Source organism: Miscanthus floridulus, chromosome 1 (genome assembly GCF_019320115.1).
Source record: "Miscanthus floridulus cultivar M001 chromosome 1, ASM1932011v1, whole genome shotgun sequence".
In the NCBI taxonomy this organism is placed as follows: domain Eukaryota; kingdom Viridiplantae; phylum Streptophyta; class Magnoliopsida; order Poales; family Poaceae; genus Miscanthus; species Miscanthus floridulus.
Genome location: NC_089580.1, coordinates 185588036 through 185604277, shown reverse-complemented (window position 1 = coordinate 185604277; position 16242 = coordinate 185588036).

The following is a 16242-nucleotide window of genomic DNA, read 5'->3' as shown; positions in this document are numbered from 1 at the left end:
TCAAATGCCTATAGTCCACAAAAAAATCTCTATGTCCCATCTTTCTTTTTTACAAGCAGAACAGGTGAAGCATAAGGGCTTTGACTTTTGATAATTCCATTCTTCATCATTTCTGCAATTTGCTTTTCAATCTCATCTTTTTGAGCTGGGGAATATTTGTATGGCCTAATGTTGACCGGTGAGGCTTTAGGCAATAACCGAATGTGACGATCAAAAGGTGTCTGGGGAGATATTGAGGTGGGTTCCTGAAATAGATCAGCATAATCACTAAGTAATGACTGAATTTGTTGAGGTAACATTGCAGCCTGCCCTTCATTCAGAGCATGAATTTCCATAGGTGCTGAAGACTGTTGTGCCTGATCACTTTCCCATTTGTATTGTACATAATGCTGGACAGCTTCCCCACTGAATAATCCCTGCAAGGCAACAAAAGTTATAGCAGGGCATTGTGAAATCTGCTGCTTAACCCCATGAAGCTCAATTCTCCTTCCTTGATAGGTGAACCTCATGATCATGTTAGACCAGTAGACCCACATTGGACTACACTCTTCCAACCAGTCCTCGCCCACTATCATATCAAAGCACTTGAGTGGCAAAATGGCCATAGTAGAAATGAAAGAATGACCTTATACATCCCACTGTAAAGCCGGCAACCACGGTGGCCATGCCTAGATGCCCACATTCACCGCAACAATGAGCAGGCCTAGATGCCATGCCGATGCCACGTGGGTAGGCCTATGCTCCGGCCATGCCTAGCTTTGCCTCGCCGCGCCATTCTCCATGGCGCGACAGTGCCGCGCCCAGATCGGTGGTGCGGCAGACCCTGTCACGTCACTGGTCAGCGCCTCGGTCGTCGCCACGTCATCCCTCTCGCCGTGCCACCATGCAAGGCGCGGCACAGACGTTTCGCCGCGCTAAGAAAATAGGCGCGGCCAAAAGTGTTTGTTTTGGAAAAAAAAATAAACAGTGTTAGATTTAAAATTAGTTTACAAAAAGTGTTAAAAATAAAAAAAAAATCCATTTCTTCATTGTACTGTTTCCCGGTGTTGCCAGTTTGCCACCCACCGTATATCTGCTTTCTCTATTCCTAGAGCAACTTCAGCAGGGGCATCCAAATCAGGGTACCTATTTTGAATTTGGGTGCTCTCCTTACTTTTGTTGGCTGGGGCCGGAGGGAGGCGCGGCTGGGCTGCTCCCACGCGGCTTGGGCAGCACGCCCGCATGACAGTTGGGGGACGGCGGAGGCGGACGACCGAGGAAGGAGGCGCGGCCAGGTCGCCGACGCTGGGCGAGGGCGAGCGGGCGCCGTGGTTCCTTCCGAACGTGGGGGAAAAAACAACGCAACAACTGTATGGGGGCTCAAGCTAAGGCCCCAGGAATGGGCGCCGGAGGGGGGATTTGGGTGCCCACCGGAATTTGGGGTCGTAGTAGGGGCCTGCTGGAGCACGGTTTTCGGCCTGAGCACCCATATTTAGCTACGGGTGCTTAAGTAGGTGTCCTGCTAGAGTTGCTCTTATACACTTATATTGAAGCTTTAGTCCACTGTTAAAAATGTCATTCGATGTTTACTTCGTCGAGTTTTCACAACGATAGCTAGAATTGGAATATAGTATTTGCATCATTCATTTCTGCTTTTAGTTATTCATCTTATTCTTAGTAGAGGCTCCGCTTTATTCTTTGTAAGATGTGCTAGGAAAAAAACGGTAATGCTCTGGAGCAGGCGTCCGTCCGTTCGGACATCGCTTTTTCTGAGCCTACGTGTACCGGCCCAAACAGGCTTGCTTACTCTCTGCGTCTCCCATCTCTTCTCTCAAAAATATCTCCCGATCGCTCTCGCCCATCGCATCCCACTTTGCGTCGTGCGCTCGCTGCTGCCGTCTTCCCCACCGCCCACTCCATCTCGCGCCGCGTGGCTCCCCCATCCAGCGTTGCGCTCCATCCTGCGCCGCGCCCCCTCCATCGCCGTGCCGCGCTCCATCCCCCGCCACACCTGCTCTCGCTGCACGCTGTGCACCGTGCCACGTCCCCCGCGTGAGCTGAGGTGCTGCCGACGCCGCTGTTCCAAATGTTTCAGCTGTTACAGTCTTATGTTGCAGTAAGTGTTTTCATGTTACAAGTTACCAATGTTTTATATGGATGTTGCATATGTTTCACACATATGTTGCAAGTGTATGTTTCAGACGTTTCATCTGTTGCATTCAAGTGTTTTATGTTGCACATCTTTTATGTTGTTTGGAGAGTCAGGGGGCGCGGAGAGTGATGGTAGCATGGCGCAGGCACCTAGGAATGGGGTGCGGCGAGCTGGAGGCCGGCATACGGGGCGCACGGCGCGTCGGTGTCCTGTGGATGGGGCGCGCTCGGGGCCGGCGGTCGGGGCGTGACGGGGGCGGGGTGCGAGTGCATGGTGGGGCGAACGACCTCAAATCGAGGCGGATAGGGCGGGTTGCGAGTGTGAGGCGAGTTCTCCAGACACACGAGCGCTGCGACAGGGTGGGATAAGTGTGCGAGACGAGAAAATTCAGCGGGCGGGGGCAGGCTACGCGGACGTCCGGGCGCTAGCACCTCTGAAAAAAATAAATTTTAGAAAATTTTTATAAAATAAAAAAACATGACCATCAATTTGGTAGACTTTAAATTTTTTTTTGAAAAGAGGATAAACCTCGGCTTTTAAGAAAGCAAGGTAATTGTTTACAGCTGGGGATACCAGTTTCAGATAGGGACAATTGTCTGTTGGACATCCAAAGTGATGGTCATTTGCTGTCAGACACCCACTTTGGAGCAATTTGCCAGAAGACACTCTAGTTCAGTGAAATTAGGCTAAAGGACACCGCGGACCAGTTGCAGCCGGTTGAGGAGAGAGAACAACAATGAAATGACATTCTTGCCCTAGCCACTTTCTTCTTCCTCTCTCCCTTTCTTTTTTCCCGTTTCCTGTCCCCGCCACCCTCTCCGCCTCTCGTACGACGACACGCGCGGAGCCGTCGGCGGCGAAGTTCTCCGATAGCTTGCAGAGCTCGAAGAGCGCCGTGGCCATGAGCCCCACGTGCGTGTCGTCGCCGTCCAGGCTGAGGTGCAGGAGCGCCCGTGCAGCTGCCTCACCCCCGGCCTCCACGTGCCGCAGCAGCACCGTCGTGTTGCCGGACTCCAGCACCTCCCTCCGCCCGGCGGCGCCGGACTTGGCCAGCCTCAGCAGCGCTGGCACCGGTGACGCAGATCGAGCTGGCGCCACCGACACCGCTTCTTGCCTCGCGTGCGCCCCTCCATCAGCAGGGACAGGAGCCACCGCCGCAGCAGCCGCAGGAAGCGAGATGGTGGCTATGAGGCGGCGCACCGCGTGGTTCAGGATGAGCGGCGGGCAGGGCGGCAGCGGGAGGTTGGTGACGGGGCAGGTGAGGTGCCCCCCGTCGAGCCACTACTGGATGCTGCAGCGCTCGAAGGTGTGGCCGGAGGGGAGGATGACCGGGTCCGTCATGACCTCCATTCTTGAGCAGCAGGATCCGTGGCGCCGGCGCGTTCACGTGAAAAGGGGACGAGCAGAATGGGAAGCGTGTGGGACTCAATCCTAGAGGAAGCCGAAGACGACGACGACGACTGCTTCGCGGGCTCGTCCTGCGTCGGCGGGTGCGGGAGGCGGAGAGGGTGGCGGGGACAGTAAACAGAAAAAAGAGAAAGGGAGAGAGGAAGAAGAAAGCGACAGGGACAAGAGTGTCATTTCACCGTTGTTCTCTCTCCTCAACCGGCTGCAACCGGTCCGCGGTGTCATGTGGCCTAATTTCACCGAACTAGAGTGTCTTCTTGCAAAATGCTCCAAAATTGGTGTCCGCCAGCAAAGGACCATCACTTTTGATGTCCAACAGACAATTGTCCCTTTCAGATAACAGCAAAAGGAAAGCCATACTGGGCTATAAGCAAAAACAGCTAACTGAAAAAGATGTTGACAAGAATCAGATCTCAACTACATCCGAGAGCATCACAGTCGACGGCCTAAACTGCTTCATCCATTGTATGATCTCCTCCTTCATATTTCCCAGCCGCTCTCTGTCCTCCTCCCGAAGAAGGATAGCCCATTTCTGCAGGAATGATAAGCCAATATGCATTACATCAGTGGGGGCTTTAGGGAACTTTTTTTCGATTGCCATCTTGTTTCTGGTAATCCACAACGCCCATGTAAAGCCTGCAAATAAGAACATAAGCAATCTAGCAGGAATAGACCCCTTGCCTTGTAACCATTCCTCACAAAACTCTTTCAAAGAATTTGGTATATGAGGAAGATGAAAGACTTCTTTGATAATGCCCCACAGCAATTTAGCCAAATAACAGTGGAAGAAGATGTTGTCAATAGTTTCAGAAGCATTGCAGATGCAACATCTCCCAGTTCCCTTCCACCCTCTCTTAATCAAGCTCATAGCTACTTGTAACTTGTTGTTAAACATTTGCCATAAGAAGAATTTGATTTTTAGAGGGATCTTGCACTTCCAAATATGCCCTGCCACCCTGCTGGGCATACCCCTATTAGTAATAAACCTATACAGAGACTTAGTCGAGAAGACCCTGTTCTTCTCAAGAGCCCACAGCACAATATCTGTATACCCCGGAGCCAAGTCTACAGCTGCCAAGCTACTGCAGAGTTGAAGCCACCTATCGAGGAAAGAGGTCTTTTAAACTCAACATACCATTCCTCTCCATCCCAACATTCCTTTCGGTAGACTTTAATCACTATTGATAGTAGTAGTGGTGGACATAGGGCTAGCTGAATAACTAAATAATTTAGTAATAACTAATTAAAATGCTGCTTTGGGATTCATGCAACTTTTAGAGAGAGGTCTACCAGATCACCTCTCTGTACTTATTATTTTAGGGAGAAACGATGTTGTTCATTTAGCAGTAGGGATGTGTTTATAGGAGTAATGAGTGTGAATGCGTTGATGTGAATGATGTGTACTATTTTGTAAATTAAAACTTGATATGTGAAATTTACAAGAGCACGGATAAGGTCGTTTCTTGAGGTGCATGTATATGGATTGTCTCGTGAAATCGTTCTCGCAAGCTAAAGCGAAACGACGCAGACATTTGCTCAATGGCTTCATGATTGCGTGAACCGGTGGCAAAAATATCGCCGAATAGGCGCATCAGAGAATGATATGACACTCAAAGCGAAAGGTGGGTCATCTTGAGTACGTACGTGTGTGGATAATGACTTAACTAATGATCTTGATACTTGTTCCTCGGTGCCCTGATTGGATTGGACCACAGACCACTATCATATTATACAAAAGGATTGATCTGAGACAAATGCACGGTGGAAAGAAGCTCAATTATGGCGAAGATGACCTCCAATAACCAATATATCCAATCCAACTGGTGACTGAGAAAGTTTTCAGCCTGTTCAATACAGTAAAATGCGGCAATATACGGGGAGTCCTTGCAGCCACCAAGACGATGAGACGTAAGATAATCCCCAGAGAACTGAGTAGCATAGGGCCGTCAACATGTTCGACCAGGTCACTGTACTTCGTCGAAGAGTCTGAAGTAAGCTACGTACGGGCGTCGGCCGGTGCAACTGCACGTACTGGCCCTGTTCGCTTCTCTTAAAAATGGCTTGTTCGGCTTCTTTTTTCAGCCGGAACAGTATTTTTCTCTCACAACAATTCAGCCGGAACAGTGTTTTTCAGCCAGTTTCAGCCAAGTTTCAGACCAGCGAACGGGGCCACCGTCGTCTCTGTTATTTCTCCTCTTAATAATTCTTTATTAAGTACCTACTCTACCAGTACGTATATACAGTCTGGTAATACAAACAGTACATGCTGTAGTAGTCAAAGTTGACCATGGATCGGGAAGCCAACAAAGAAAATATGTACACACGCGGAAGATCAAAGAAGGAAGATCTATAGGTAGATTGCATGAAGGCGAATCCATGAACCAGAAGCGCGACGTTGGAGGAGTTAAAGAGTAAGACTAGTCAATGTGATGAACAAGTCATCCAGTAGTGTCTTAATAATAACTATAAGTGACAAGCAAAGCCTGGTGGCCTGGTCTTGATGATCAGAAGAACGCGTGCCCGGCCTCCGTATGGCACGCGCCTGAGGTAGACGAAGAGGGAGATTGATGGAGAAGCCCTGCGCCCTGCCATCCTCCAACAACTGTCAACTGTGCGCTCTGCGTAGATTCAGGGGACGAACCCGTCCACGCCCTTTTGCCGCCGGCATGCCGCGTGCTTTCATGCACGCAGCAAAAAGCATCGCTACGGCAGCCAATCAAATTACGTACACGTGATGGAAAGATTGCAACTTGGAGAATGCTAAGATTTCCGAGGGCTTATTAGATCATGGCATCATGTGTGAGGATACAGCCTACAGGTTAGTTTTTTTTCCTAGGGAACTTATAGCGTGAGAAACAGAGAAGAGGTCTCGATGCTTTCTTTTTTCCAAAGGGTCTACAATAGCTTTACGGTAATTTTTATTAGACGGAGAAAATAAAAATCCAAGTATAGTTCTTTTAGTATAAAATCAATCCAGAGCCAACTTGGTCGAAGCGACCCAACTAGCAAACACAACAACACTTACATCAAGCTAACAACTAAAGCAACTCAGGACACCTTAACCCAAAAGAACCAACTAGCAAAACAACTTTCTCAGGAAACCAACGCCAGGCACAGTTAACAAACTCGACGCATTGTCGAGCACCACCAATGCAATAGCATAGCTTGGAGCATCGTCATGGCTAGACGACAAGAGTGTAGCAATGGACCTATAAAAGCCTAGCGATGCTTTTAGGAAGGAACCGACGCCAAAGAAGCTGACAACCTAGCCCACCATGGGAATATATTCACCCACAATTCTAGTATATGGTAGGAGAAGTGGCACGAAGAGGACGCCTCCGGAGTCCCCGTCGACACAAATGCCACCACGTGCACCGTGGGCGTCCCTATCGCACGCGTAGCCACAGATAGATAGCCCTAACCCCACCAAGGAGATGGGGTGCGAAATGGCGAGGGGTAGGCTACAACGCCAATGTAACAACCCACAGGCCCGACAATACTGGCGCCCCAATCCAGCAAGACCGAGCCCCACTGCCGACATGCCCAAAACTGGGTTTGCAACAGCTACACCGTCACCAAGAGGCCAACCAGATCAGGCACCACATCTGTTGTCACTCGACGTCGGACTCGCAGGAATCCAGCATGGTAGAGTGGAGATCCAAGCGTCCCCCACATGGATCTAGTTGTCTCCACGCAAATTCGATCACTGGCTGCTCGGATCCAACCACCACCCATGCCGAAGTTGCCGATGAAAGAGATAGGAAGGAGAGGAATGAGGATCCTGGGAGTGGGGGAAGGGGCGAGATGGCCCCGCCGCCGCCTTCCTCGTTGCCTGCAAAGCATCTGGCAGCAGAGGCTAAGAGAAGCAGGGGGTGACGATGGCTAGGAAACTTGGGGGAGCCGTCCGAGTCGCCCTGTTCGGATGACACGGGGGAAACGTCTCACAACACATTAAGTTCTAAGGAGGTCTTAACTCTTAAGGCCAAAATGTTTAGGAGTAGACCTCAAGCTTGAGGCCTACACTTTACGATAAAAAAAGTTGAGGATTGGTGGTAAAAGGAGCCAGTGTTCCTACAAGCCATCATTCTGTTCTTGTGACCAATGGCCCCTTGGTGAGAGCTCTAGGAAGGCCAATGCTAGCTGCCTCGCGCATCATGTTCTAGGCAGATGCTTGATTGTGACACTGTCAACCACCAGCCAAGCAGCGGGGAGCGAAACAGAGTAGGATCGGTGGAGAATTGAGCAGAGCAGAACCGATGAGGATGGCGGCTAGGCCTTGGGACTTGCATGGGCGGACGATAGTTGAGATTGCAGTGATGGTTCTTATGGCTGTTGTGAGCACAAGATTTGTGGGTGGATGGCGCTATGGGGATGATGGCGGGGGTCATGGCCTTGAACATGTGAATGGTGCTATGGGGACGGTAGTCATGATTGCAGAACACCCGAGTCAGTGGCCAAGGCGATGGCCCTACACTTTCGAATGTGGTAGGCGCAACCCTGTAGGGTGGACAATGGCGGGAGGCAGGTGGAGAAGCAATAAATGAGTTAAAGAGAAGAATGGGGATATTTTTTTTCTTTTTTCTAGTTAGGAAGGTTGGTCGTGTGAATAAGAACTTACACTTACCACTAATGTAACCCACTTTAAGGCTTGTGTCACCCATAAACACTCTAGATGCCCTTAGATGGAGGAGAGAAAATAATGTTGCTAGTTTTTAATGAGCGCCACTAGCACTACTTTTAACGTGAGTGGGCATACCATGTGCTCGGATGCCTCTCAATCGCCACAGAGGATACATGCAATGCTTGGTCCGCCGACACGGAGGGTGGCCCAGTGCAATCATCAGCACAAGGGCGAGGGGCATGGCTCCACAGCCGCCAACATGTGGAGGGCCGCAGTTTCGGTGGTGATGCGGAGACGAAGGAAACGACGATGCTATGCACTAGGGCCATAGATCCTGTTGCAAGCCTGTAATGGGGGAGCTTTGGCACTAGACCTAGAGGGAAAAGAGAGGATGTATCGAAGGAGATGGGCCTTGTGGGGGACACCGCCTGCGCGGAGCGGGGGATTGTTGCTAACTTGCCACCGCGAGGTCCCCAGGAGCGCACTCAGCAACTCCTCTTTAGGATTTTTGCGTTGAGTTACACACACTGAAAGGATCAAGATGCCCAAGAGGGGGGGTGAATTGGGCTAATTCTAAATTTCTTGCAATAATTAAGCCCTACACTTAGCCCATTTCGCCCCCTTATGCCTAGAAGTGTTTCTATTGTTCTACCGCATAAAAATTTTGCACCCTAGATTCCAATCCTACTCTAGCATGATAATTCTAAGAATGTAAAGACATGAATTGAATTGCTCAAATATAAATGCACAAAGTAAAGAGAGGGAAAGGAACACAACGATGTTTTTTCGAGGTATCGGAGAGTCGCCACTCCCCACTAGTCCTCGTTGGAGCACTCGCGTAAGGTTGTAGCTCCCCCTTGATCCGCACAAGGGTCAAGTGCTCTCTACCGGCTGATTCTTCGACACTCCATCGCGGTGAATTGCCCACAATCGCTCACAAGACGACTTGGGTCATCCACAAGCTCTATCGGATGATCACCAAGCTTCCAATCACCATCGAGCCATCTAGGTGATGGCGATCACCAAGAGTAACAAGCACAAAGTCTTATTTGATCAAGACAAGCCTAATGAGAAAGGTGGATGCACACTTGCTACTCCCTATGCACTAATGAGGTCCTTAATCTTGGATTCTCAAATCTCAAATACCCCACTAAGCTCTTACACTCCCTTGCAATCCGAAGGTGTTTCTCAACTGAACAATTGTGCAAGAGAGCTGAATTGGACAAGTAGGAGATGTATTTATACTCCCCCATTCAAGACATGACCGTTACTGTCCAACTCAACAAAATTCGAAGTGACCGGACGTGCAGGTCAAGGTGACCGGATGCGCCGGTCAGTTCATCGTGGCAACAGTGCATGAGCCTGTTAGAGATGACCGTTGGAGTGACCTAACGTGTAACACCCCTGGTGTTACGAGCTTGCTTAGCACCGAGATTTAGGTCCGAGAGGGATTAGCCTAACAAGTTTTCGGGTTTTAATAATTTATAACGCATGTGAAATGATAATCCAATCATATGTGACTCACTTTTATGGTTGAGAAAATTCAAAATAAATAGTGTTAACGAGTGCTCTTGGGAGCTCAAAAATCAAATTTATAAACTCCTTTCGTTAAGTCGGCAAACGCTTGAACTATTATTAAAATACCATTTTTGGTGAATTATATTGAGCAAAATAGTTAAATGGTGCTTAAATATTTTGCTCCTATGGGTTAGTATAAGGTATGGACTATTGCATGAAGTATTTGTTAGTTGAAGTTAACAAGGTTTATACCTATTAAAAATTATGACAAAAGAGTTAATAGTTACTTAGTCCCAACTGAAATCCTTAACTTTTCTAAGTATAGAAAAGTAGTAAGATAAGGCTATTTTGATATTTAATTTCTAACAAAAATGTTTAAACACTAGTTGCATGTTTTGGTATTGTTGATTGCATCAAAGTGAGTGCTTGAGCATGGCATAGGTCGAAGTTGTGTTGGATGTCATGTTGCTCTCGTAAAAATTGCCCAAACTTCGTTGGAACGCGCTGTAAATCATGTTGCGAGCGCTATGTTCGTGAACTGGCGTTCAGCACAATGAGCTCATATTGGCATCCATCTACCTCCTTCCCTGGTTGCTCTCTGGTTATGGCGATGGCATTGCTAGGTCGTTGGCAATGTGGACTTTATGATAGGGGAGTTAGTTGAACCTCAACTGTGATCGTTAGTAACATTTGCTACGCTTCAAAATTCGTGCGCGCCACCGCTCGTCGTTGCGCGGCCCGTGTCTACAGTTACCCCGCGCGCACGCTGCCGCTACCTGGTCATTCTTGGCCATGGTCGTGCCCACGGTCGGCCTTGCAGGCTACCGGCATGCGTCGGGCTGAGATTGGCCTCGGCCGCCTCCGCAGGCCGGGGCTGCGCCGCTGGGCTGCTGCAGTGTGGCCGTCGCGTGCGCACTGCCGGCCAGGCCATTCGCGGGCCAAGCTAACATCGCGGCAGTCACCGTCTGGCCATCGTGGCTCTCGCCTTGCCACTCAATTCACCTACCCACTGAGTCGATGTCTGCATCCGCTTTTCCATCGCATTGCTGCCCTTTGTCGTGGTGTCAATGCCTTTCCCGTGCGACCGTTGTTCCACTGTCGCCGTCCACACCCTGCCAAGACTGAGTGGTCCCATCTCGGCACCCCACGACACGCTTCCTCTGAGCCTCCCCATGTGGATGCTCCCGCTCATTTAACGCAGCCTTGGTCGAGGTTGTCCAAGCCTTGAAGCCGCGGCCCCATCCGCCTTGTCGCCAACGGAGCCGCGCCGCTTCACAAGCTTATACGCGCGGTTCGTGATACCCCACCTCAATTTAGTGCTCCAACAGCGAGGATTGGAGGCTCGCTAGCAATCCGCCCCTCACTTTGTTGCAACCGAGCACTACTGGCCGCCAATTTGGCATTTTTCTTGTCACCGACCAGGTGCGCCACCGTGACCAGAGGGTTGGGGGTAAGGCTCGTAGGTGTGGTAACAATTCAATTCCCCATAACCCTAAACTTGTCTTGATTCCTTCTATCTGGTGCTCACACAATTTTGGCAAGGGAACTCGTCGGCGATGTGGTGATGCATCAGTGTCCGGTGATGTGGTGATGCGTCAGTGTCCGGCTCTTTAAGCATCTAGTTACTTATCATGCCTATGTTGTATTTGCATGCTTATATCTTTTGTCATGCATACACTAGGTATATCTTATGGTAGTCTTGCTCGGTTTCATTCTTAACCCTTGGAGCAAACCTATATGGTTTAAAATTGTTTAGGAGCACGACACATAGCTTATCTTACAATTGTTCATCTAATATGTGCCAAAGTCCAAATTGTAGATAATCTCTCCCGAATATCATCTTCGAAAATGATTCTCACATTCATGTGATGTCATCTTTCAAGTGGTACTATTGATTCAAAAATCAATGTGTATGTCTTCTACAAGTATTCCACACTTGTGTGCACAAATTTAGGGGGAGGTTACTCTATAAGTTGGATGCCTTGAGACTAACACCTTTTTAAGCTTACCATGTTTGTAGTAGTCTCATTGCAAGGAAAATAGAGTCCTTGGAGTTAAGCATCATACTTCAAATATCCACCACCTATTGCAAGAGGTAGAAATCAAATTGGTTTCCACATATGATATTTCTAAACCAATATCATCATGTTGATTTTATTTTGATATTCATATGCTTTCTCCATGTATTATATAGATTAAATTCCCTTGAGCAATAATTTGCCAATTATGCATATGCTTTGCCTTCTACCATATGTATGCATATATTTAGGGGGAGCTTAATCTATATAATGTGAGAGTCAAATTTTATGACCTATTCCACTCTACACACAAAGGATCACAAAGTTTAACCCTCCCTTGTGCTACTAATGTCTTTCTTTTTGGTGTTTGATTCCAAAGGGGGAGAATTTAGAGGACCAAAAGCATGTATTAATTAATAGGACCAAAAGCTTGATCATAATAATTTATAAGCGGTAATGGTCCGAGAAAGGAAGGATAGTGGATTATGGATTAGTCTATGTAATAGGGAGAATTTGTAGGAAGCAAGGCTTAAATCCATAATGCCACATGAGAACATTTGTAAGGGCAAGATAAGTTTTATGTAGTATCTTTTAGTCTTACAAGTAGTATCTTTTAACATCATATAACCTTGCCCCTTGCATTGCATCCTAGCAAGTAGGTAGTTTTCAAATTTCAAAATTCTATTAATTGCTTGCTTTGGTCGTGTTGTCATCAATCACCAAAAAGAGGGAGATTGTAAGGAAAATGGACCCTAGGCCTATTTACTTTGAATTTTATTGTTTGATGACCAACACAACCAAATTGGACTAAAGAATTTGCAAGTGTTTGTTTTGTTGTTTAATAGGGTGCAAGACGTGACTTGGATGAAGGTGACGTAATGATCCGATGATCAACACCATAAGCAAGACCTTAGAAGCACAAGAGAAGACCCAAGATATCAAGCAAAGTCCAAGCACGAAGATAGGAACCAACTTAGACGCAAGATCGTGAAGAAACAAGCTCACAGAGGTGACCGGACGCTGGTAGCACAGTGACCGGACGCTCCGATCAAGAGGCTCGACAGCAACAGTGACCGGACGCTGAAAAGCAAAATCGACCGAACGCAGGACAACAGCGTTCGATCGAGTACAGAAAGGTTCCAGAGCAGCGATACTATGACCAAACACGTCCGGTGGCATGTGACTGGACGCTGGCAGCGTCCGATCAGTTGATCGTGGCTCCAACGGTCAGGACGATCGGACGTGTCTGGTCAGGACGTGATCAGCGTCCGGTCAGTAGCAGAAAAGCGAGATTTCATCCTCAACGGCTACTTTCTCAGTGGGGCTTATAAATAGACCCCCCAACCGGCCATTTGAGCATGGTGGAGCTGAGGAAACATATCTAGGGTGTTGATACACTATTTTAGTGATCTCCACTTGCATAGTGCTTAGTGTTTCATTAGGTGATTAGCGTAGGTGCTTTTGCGAAGTGCTTAGGTTGATTAGACCACCACTTATGCGCTTGCTCTAGGTTTAGGCCTAGTGTTTAGTGAGGTTTGCATACCTCTTACCACTCGATGCTTGCGCGCACCATTGTTGTACATTGGAAGGGCTTATAGTCTTGTGAGATCACACCAACCGCGTCTGTGGTGTGGCCGCCACCATGTACTGGAGGGAACAAAGCTCACGTCGTTTCGGCCGGAAGCTTGATAGTGAAGATGGCAGGGAGCATCCAGGAGAGGCTTGCCGGAAGGCACGTCAGAGACCCACTTGCGCGTGGGGAAGGCCCGAGGCTATCCACGGAGTTACCCAACCGAGAGCTTGGCCCTTGTGAGGGATTCCTTACGAGGGGCTCCAACGAGGACTAGGGAGAAGCTTGCGTGCTTCTTGATATCTCGGTAAAAATACCGGAGTCATTGACGGGAGTTTGTATATCTCTACCTTGCTCTTTAGCTTCCGCATTTATATTGATTGTATTACTCCTTTTACGGTAGAGATAGCAACACACTAGCAAAACCGTAGTTGCACATTTAGATAGTTTATCTTTTGCATAGGTTTTGCTAAGGTTAGAAAAAAAGGCCATAGTTTAGAAGTGGAATTTTAAGTTGTCTAATTCACCCCCCCTCTTAGGCGTCACGGTCCCTATGCTCTTGGGAAAACCTAGGTTCAAGCTTAGATTTATGGAGTTGTGCATCTTGCAGGTGCCAAACATTCCTAGGGTAGCTTAGGTGGCTTATTAGGCTCAAGATAGCTAGGTTTTAAGCTAGTTATACTAAGTGTGTTTAAGGCTTAGGAATTAAACCAAAACTCATGAGAAAAGAGATAAACCTTAAGATTGAGCTTGAGATCCTTGGCTCTAAAATTGAGAGCTTCCGTAGCCAAAAGATTGAAGATTCAACTCTTCTTCCATTCAAGCTCCTCCTTTTCCCAACATGCAAGTCTTTCATCCATCATCCTCTCCTTGCAATAATCCAAACAAATACCTTAAGGTGGATCCATGAGATGACAAAGTGATGAAGGTGAATGTGGGTCACTTGGACTTACTCTACATATGATTGAGCCACCTCTTAACAAGAGATCTCCAAGCTTCCACCAAAATTCACAAATTAGACTTTTGGGAAAAATCCACAAAATAAGAGCTAATCTCTTGAGCTCACCATGATTGAGTTGAAGATGTCGATGAGATCCATAGGGGGGATGCTGATGCTTCTCTTCTTCTCCTTTCTTTCCTCCTCCATTCCCATTTCCACTCCTTTCTCTCTCTAGTTCTAGGGTTCTCCCTTGCTCATGAGAGTTAGAGAGAGATGGAGAGGGTTTCAAATGAATGGATGAGGGAGAGAGTGGGTGAAAGGGTGTGTTTCCAGCTGAAGATATGTGCCAACTCGTGTTGACATGTGGGTCCACTTCCACAATTGGGAAACAACCCAATTCTACTTAAGTCTGTTCTGATTCAGCTTCTATCGAATGGTCCGGTGACTCTGCGGTTGGTCCGGTAGTCTCTGCCTTTGCTGAATTGACCATGTAATTGGGTAGTTGGTTATTGGTGACCAATGCATTGCTCTTGAGTAGCTTCTTGGGGCTGACTTGGTGGTTGACCTTCCTTGATCAGTCAAAGGTGACTACCTAGGGTGTAACGAATTCGGGTCGTTACAGGCTCGCAAGGGCATGGTTAGTGGTGTTAGATCAGGTGAGAACATCGGGGACAATGTTTGAGGGACATGCCAGAACTCGCCTGTTGGCATTGGAGGGGGCTTGGTATTGGAGGAGGTTGCTATTAGCATGTCTATAGATGATGTGAACTTTCCTTATAGATAGTTGCTTAGGGTTTCCTCAATGGTCCTGGCGGTGTCGCCGACTGCATTGGAAGCAAGAGAGAGAGAGAGAGATAGCTTGCTTCCTCTTTCCTCCCACTCCCAGCATGCATAGCACTGGTTGCATCTCTGCTCTCACACAATCTTTAAGCAAGTGAAATTGTCTACCAATTTGTTTGTCGCTACTGAGTCTTCTCTCTCATCTTTTTCTGTCGTGCACATCAGACCGCGTCTGAGTCAGCTAGCGATTTCACCAGCCATTGAGGATGCTCTTACTATGTTGTTGAGGGTGCCTTGAGAATCAAATTGTGCTTGTGCAAAAGCCCGAGATATTCATGGGAGCTTCAGATTTTGTATAATCAATGCAGTGGTAGCTTTTTAACAACATGTTCGTTTGGCTGTGGCTTGTCGTAAACGATCATAAATTTTCAGCCAGAACAGTATTTTTCTCTCACACAAACCAGCCAGCAGTACTTCTTCACGAACCAGCAAACTGAACAGGCTGACAATGGAACTTAGCTGTCCCAAGTCCCAACTCCCAACTCCCAAGCATACTTGGCTGCTGCTCGTCAAACAATCGTGGCAAAAGAACACACATGCTCAATCTCCAGATAATCAGCCTGTTCATTTTGGATGAATTGGCTTATAAGCCATGACTGAAAGTACTGCTGACTGATTTGGTTTGAGAGAAAAACACCGTTCAATCCGTAGGTTATAAGGCAGATAATAATGCGATTGCCGGAAGCGCACGACGAGGATAGCGGGGTGAGAACGAAAGGAAGCTACACAAGCACAAGAGCTGAGTTGACCGAGCGGGACACGGTCTACAGTCCTGAACTTGCTCCAGCTTTCACCTAATCCTCTTCCTCTTGTCCGAATTTCCTATTGCTGCCTTCTGGCCTTGTTGGCCAGCCTCAACAACTCTCGGCAACTCGGCTGCGGAAGACCGGGCCACGGCTCTCACTAAAACGTGGAAAAGGGCATGCTCCTGCACTACGGGGCGGGGCAGGTACATGACTATGCGCACAACAATTGTTCCAACTCACCATGGTGTGAGTAAAAAAATGACAGAGGTTTTGTGGTAATTTACTTGGTCTCTTTCATTTGGACCTATGTGTAGCTCACACCCTGGCAAACGAAGAAACTAAAGCGCTGAAAGCCTGCAACCTTCACCACATCGATCTGTCACTCGATAATTCTACCTCATGTAAGCAATCTTTTGCTGAAACGGTAGCTGATTTCATCTGTTAGTATTAT